Source organism: Procambarus clarkii, chromosome 40 (assembly GCF_040958095.1).
Source record: "Procambarus clarkii isolate CNS0578487 chromosome 40, FALCON_Pclarkii_2.0, whole genome shotgun sequence".
Classification (NCBI taxonomy): domain Eukaryota; kingdom Metazoa; phylum Arthropoda; class Malacostraca; order Decapoda; family Cambaridae; genus Procambarus; species Procambarus clarkii.
Window position 1 is genome coordinate 19,294,849 of NC_091189.1, and position 6,898 is coordinate 19,301,746.

Genomic DNA, 6,898 nt, shown 5'->3' on the forward strand with positions numbered 1-6,898 from the left:
TTGACAGGGTTATTAGGCTGGCATTACAGGTAACAAACTACATACTTATAGGTGATCTTTTCTCTTGGCTATCATCCTACCACCATAATAGACAATGGGAAATGGCCCTGGCTAGGTTGTGTATTGGTCACACTTACTTAACTCATGGGTACTTAATGTAACAATGTCCTGCTCTTTGTCTGAACTGCATTGTCCCAAGTCATACACCTTTTTGTACAATCTCCCAATATTCAAAATAATTGTTAATTTTGCTAACCTAATGTCAATAGAATCCTTGCCAAATATGATACCTATATCTCTCCCTTATGACATTTTGTCCTCGTATTGGCATCCTGTGTGATATTTAGCAGCATTTTTTTTTTATTATGACACAGTAGATGCTAGTCTTCCCAGCTTGGCACATTTTGATAATTACTTGAACCCAGTGTTTTTTTTCCATGTCCTGTTAAACAGATTTGTAACCCTATTTTCAAAAGGTATCATAGAAATTATCATTTTCAAACCATGCTTGTAACTTTTAAAAATTTGGTTGTGTGTACAGTAAATAGGAGTTGCCCAATTCTTGTATATTTGTCATTGTTATTTTTAGATGCTACATGTTAAGGATTTAAAATGCCAAAAATTTAGATTACAGTAACTTTATTATGTACAAAAGTCAATTATAAAATATTTCCTTTTGGCAAATACGGAATCAGTGAGGACGATAAATTATAAATACAGTACACATTTACAGAAACATCATTCCTTGATCCTCCGTACTTCTGTCTCAAACAGTAAAGTGACTTCATCACTACCGTATTTTCACGCACTCGGCAATCTTTGTTACTGCCGGGTACATAAGATGGAGTAGTCATGTGATGAGTGTGGGGGTTGTTGGCATTGCAGAGGGTAAGGATTTCACGTGTTACATAATAAATTGTGTGGGGGGTTGTCATTTACAGCTATGTAATACATAAATACTCTCACACCAGTGGAGTGGAACTTAATTGCAAGCCAGCAATATTCCTGCAGAGAAATTGCCACCATTCATTTTATTATCTTTGCACTCTGTAATTACCCTGATAGTCCTCAACGTGTGAAAAAGTTATTGTGGCATTTTTCTACTGGAATACTATATTATGACCAGGGAATGGCATATGAAGGGCGAGTGTATGAGACTTGGGGCTAGTCTATGGTACGGACTTTTTGCAATGGGATCGACGACTGTGTGTGCCAAGTATATTTCTTTATGACTTGGACAACATTCCTCCTGTTCAACAAGTGGAATTCCAAGCCACACTGAAACCACAAATTAGCACATATCACTGCTAAATTACTCACTTATACATTGGTTAGGATTCATTGTGTGATTTCTCATTTACAGAAAAAATATAAATGGAGCATCTTCAAAAAAGTCATCTTCAAAATACATTCATGAGCCATAATGAGAACAGAAGAAAAAATATAATTTCATCCTACAATTTGCGACAACAACCTTTTCAGAACACTAAATTTACTCTAAACCAGTAATGTGTTTACATTCTAAGTTATGAGTAGGATTGTTGAGGGTCAGTATATTATGGAACACTAAGGATCTGGTACTTGAGACTTTGACGAGAGTAGGGAGGGGCTGTAAGTACATAGTTCTGGGTTGAACACAAGTCAGAGTAGAAGTCACCAACTACGTTATGGTGAAATACAACAAACTTAAGTTACACATTTCAACTTGAAATGGGTATTGCCACAGTAGTTAGTCAAAGGCTTCAACTCTTTGATGTGTGTAAGACTAGTCCACTGTTGATATTACTAAATTTATTTGCTATAGACTTGTGATATGGTAAAAGGAATACTAAAACATTACCCTAATGGAGAAGATTCGAGTTGAGTCAGTAAGTACAGAGCGGGTTGACCCACATGTGCATATTTCATTCACTTATGGTTCATTGTGCATGAAGAAAACAGTGAAACCAATTTAGAAAAAAGAACGCTGGTAATAACTTCTCAAACTATATGAGCAAGAATTTTCTATAACATCAAATAATATGTTAACTTTAAATGTTGCTAACAATGCATTCAGTAATTTCCATTTTCTGCTGCCCACGTATACTTAAAACATGCGACTCTCTAACAACAGTTCTTTAGAAATCAGAAAATTTATTCTTTAAACATGATAAAAATAGGCAAATGGAAGATGTAAAGTAAAACTGGCAGTGATATAATATTGAATGAATAAAAAAAAAAAAAAAATACTGAAATAAGCATAATGGGCTATGTTCTGCTATTAATCTAATTTTGTATCCATGTAATTAGTTATATGATCAACTTTCAATTGTCAGAACTCCCATATGGAGGAAAATATTGGGGCATTTGGAACATGGACATCTTCTAAATACAGCCTTAAAAGAAAAAGCACTATGAGAAAAAAGTCTACATACAATCACTACTGCTGCTATGGCATAGTACAGTTACCAGTGACACAGATGCTATGTACAGTTCTCTAAAGTGGCTCACTGATATGGGTACATTCAAGATAAAACTTTGAGTGTACTGTACATAAACTGGTTGAATTGCGTAACAGCACGTCACATGTTGACAACTACACACGGCAGTCACCACATCAATGATGTGTAACTAGCAATATGTTCTTTGTATGGTGTAAATTATGCTGCCAAAGCATTATCAACTAGACCTGGTAAAAAACGGGTAGTGGCATGAATAACAATGTGGGAGAAATGGTTTTTGCTTTAAGTGTCTTTGAATCAAAATGAGCATTTGTTTGGCAAAAACAAAATTGGAGTGTGTGTTTGTGGTGAGATGCATGCTACATTATTCTTATTACAACTATAAGTATACTGTTAGCTTAAACCATTCGGTTTCGTGTACTAGAAAATTTCTAATTGTACAATTTACAAAATCTTGTATATTACTGTTACTGCCTTTTTATCAAGTCTCGGTTAACCTCCAAGTCCTAGTAATCGTTAACATGTTCCCTAGAATTTATATAATTTTCTAACAATTTCAATTTACAAAAGGCACTTGGAACAACACCAAAATATTGTTACATGGCAAGAATGTGGTTGAGAGAAACAATAAGCTTTGTACTGCCTCTAAGTCTGGAAATAAATGAGGCAATGCTTACTTATATTGCTGTGTTTAATGAGTTAAATCTTGCATTGCAAAAACACAAAAATATTAAAACATTACTGGTTATAATGCCCCTCTCCTTACACAAAATTATTATACACTGTGCATAGTGTGTGTGTGTGTGTGTGTGTGTGTGTGTGTGTGTGTGTGTGTGTGTGTGTGTGTGTGTGTGTGTGTGTGTGTGTGTGTGTGTGTGTGCGCGCGTGCGTGTGTGCTTGTGCATGCATGTGTTATTTGTGTGAGAGATCCCAAGTGGTAATTGTGTTTAATTACTACACTAAGTGGTAATTATCTAAGTGTGTATGTTTGTGTTGTATGTCGTACCTCCTACCTAATAGCCAGGACCATACTACTAGGCCTAGTATGCACGGGTCATTTTGCCTAACAGCCAAAGTGATTTTTATATACTTTTCTAAATTTGTTCCCCTTATTATATTAACTACATGAATTATTATCTTAGACCTTGTTTTACATGTTAGGCCATATTGAGCCATAAGCAACCTAAACTAAATATGCCACAAGTTAATTTTGGGTCAGATTATAACCAAAAAAATTGCATTTTGTTTATTAAACTTGTCTATAATGTCAAAATCTTGTTAGAAATACATTTTTAACAAGATTCAGCTAGTTAGGCAGCTCTAGCTATTAAGCATGACATACATGTTTAGATTTACTATTTGTATTTACTATTTCTACCTGCAGGATTGAGCTATTAGCTCTTGGACCCCACCTTTCTAATGTTGGTTGTCAAATGTACGGACTTCTGACCTATTTTCCTCATATCTACAGTACATATATTTCTCACACACAGATGCCTAGGATGCAGCCCTCAGGAGATATTTTAACTCCCAGGTCCCTATTTATTTCTAGGTGAACAGTGGCATTAGGTATAAGACACTGCCTATTTGTTTCTGCCTTGGTTGGGAATCGAACCATGGGCCCTTTGGACTGTAACCACCGAATGCTGTCCGCTCAGCCGTGTGTGTGTAATTACCCAAGTGTAGTTACAGGATGAGAGCTACGCTCGTGGTGTCCCGTCTACCGAGAACTCTTTGTCATGTAATGCTTTGAAGCTACTGACGGTTTTGGCCTCCACCACCTTCTCACTTAACTTGTTCCAACCGTCTACCACTCTTTGCAAAAGTGAATTTTCTTATATTTCTTCGGCATCTTTGTTTAGTTAGTTTAAATCTATGACCTCTTGTTCTTGAAGTTCCAGGTCTCGGGATATCTTCCCTGTCGATTTTATCAATTCCTGTTACTATTTTATACGTAGTGATCATATCACCTCTTTTTCTTCTGTCTTCTAGTTTTGGCATATTTAATGCCTCTAACCTCTCCTCGTAGCTCTTGCCCTTCAATTCTGGGAGCCATTTAGTAGCATATCTTTGCACCTTTGTGTGTGTGCGTGTGTGTGTGTGTGTGTGTGTGTGTGTGTGTGTGTGTGTGTGTGTGTGTGTGTGTGTGTGTGTGTGTGTGTGTGTATGTGTGTGTGTGTGTACGCGTGCATGTACATGTACGTACATACACACAGCATATTTATATAATTTTAAAACAAAGCAGCATCCATCCTTATTATTGCCTGGCATGTTGAAACTCACCTATTTGAGGCTATTGTCACTAAACATTTTGTTGCTCAAATTATAGGCATGTTATAGTGGCTACAGAACAGGTCAAGATTGGAAATAAGCTATGAATTGTGGCCATTGAGTTACGTTAATATAATACCATGTACAATTTTAAGATCTATTCATATACATACAGTATATCAAAACAAAAAAAATACCTATTTTGTAGGATTTTCTGTTTTTTGAGAAAACTACTTTGCCTGTTCTTTGAGCACCTGAACTCACCTTAATGTTGAGGACTCCACCTGAGAGTTCCAATATACAGTATCTCCTTACCCCCGCATTCTCTTTAACACAAGTGAGTAGACAAGTTCTAGCAGATCCTAATCCTTAAGATTCACATATGAACCCCACAAGATCCTCAAACTGATTTATCTACAATTTAAATGTATCAGACATACCCAAGATTGTCATAGAGCATCTTAACCAGTGGAGCTTAGCCTAAGTGCTTCTCTTAACGATATAGGATCTTCCTTACAGCTTACTGTGTTTGACCCACATGTCATGAATTCAACTTGTCTGATAACAGCATTCCATCAGTCACTATATACAAAGCACTGTTTATCAAGTACTTGACAAGAAGTAAATAATGTTAAACATAAAAGGACAAATATCCATGGCCAAAGGCTATCACATACAGTGGTAAATGATTTTTTTTTCATCCAGGTGATGGTGCAGTAAACTTGAAGTTTACAGTAAACTGTCAACATAAAATTTTATATTAATAATCTTCTAATTTCTAATACCCATGTAATTGTGCAAACACAGGCAAGAGCTGTAGTATGTTGGTTACATTGGTCAGCAAGTGTGACTGCACCACCACGATATGCTCCACTACACGACTGGTGTCGATGGCCTGCCATACACCTCTCATACCAAGGTGCTCCCATCAACCTTTATATGACACCACTAAGGAGCCCAACATTCCCTCGCATAAGTTTTATACACTCTAAGTACTGTATCTGTTTTGATCATACACATGAGCTGCCACAAAATATATATTTTTGATCCAGGAGAGTCAATGGCTATGTTCACACCATTTAGCAGCACCAGCATCTCTTACAATTATCTATAGGTCACAAAGGCATTATTTAATGTACTACTTTTGCTCTATAAACACATATGCCTTGAGAATTACACTAGTTTTATATATAATATTTAAACCTGATAATAACTTCTTCAAAAAACTGGCTAGCAATTTTTGTATTTTTAAACAACTTTTAATGGATTTAATGGAAACATTGTAAAAAAAAACTCACCTAGTATAATCTAATTGAAGTGAACATAGCAATATATAAAAGGAAGGGTAAGATATTTATATTAACTGATCATGCTAGTTTATACCAGCTACTGAGCTAGATTTTGACTCGGTGAAACAAAGACAAAAAATGCAACACATCTTAAGCCCTCTGTTAAAGTTGCTGCAAAATAATGCACACACATAAAACTTTCCCTATAAGTCGTCAACATGATGCCTAGTACAATAATCAAGAATATTTATGCTGTAATGCACGATACTTGGCAAATGATTGATTGCCATGAATTGAGAGGAATATCAATGTTGTTCACATTAATTTATAAAATACAGGCCATTAAATAAAATCTATTCAGTATATGAAGTTGCATGTGAGAGAGCAGAGCTTAACCATCCAAGTTGCATGTGAAAGTAGAGCTTATCCATCCAAGCAATTAGATGAGCAAGGATGAGAGTAAAGACAAATTGCAATTTAATGAATTAGGGAGTTGGAAAGAATGAGCTCGTTGATCAATTCAAGAAGCTTTGATGAAACATGTCTGCAGCTGACCAACACTGGCATAAATTACCAAGAAGGCATAACCAAAATACATTAAATAACGAACATATATACAAATACTAAAGCATAAAGATGATGATGATGATGATGACAGTGATGGAAAATGCTAATGAGAAGAGGCATGAATGAGGATAAAATAACCTTGAGAAGTGGTCACCAACTCCCCTGGGGCAAAAGCTCGAGTAATGATCCAAGTTATTTAACACATTTATAAACATTCCACATCAGTCTGCTTCATACAAATACACAAATTTATCCAACATACCTTGTGGTCACAAGTAAAAAAATGACAAGAAGCCTCCATAAACTCTAGAGACTGACAAATCATACATC

General features: G+C 35.8%; 1 protein-coding gene across 1 annotated transcript in view; it reads right to left on the bottom strand.

The window, feature by feature from the left end:
- Positions 1–622: 622 nt before the first annotated feature.
- The window catches only part of LOC123757756 (ephrin-B1), a 254,137-nt gene continuing 247,861 nt past the window's right edge, over positions 623–6,898 (bottom strand). The window contains exon 6 of the mRNA XM_069338808.1: positions 623–6,898. This exon is cut by the window's right edge and continues 668 nt beyond it. The gene's annotated coding sequence lies outside the window, so the exon portion shown is untranslated.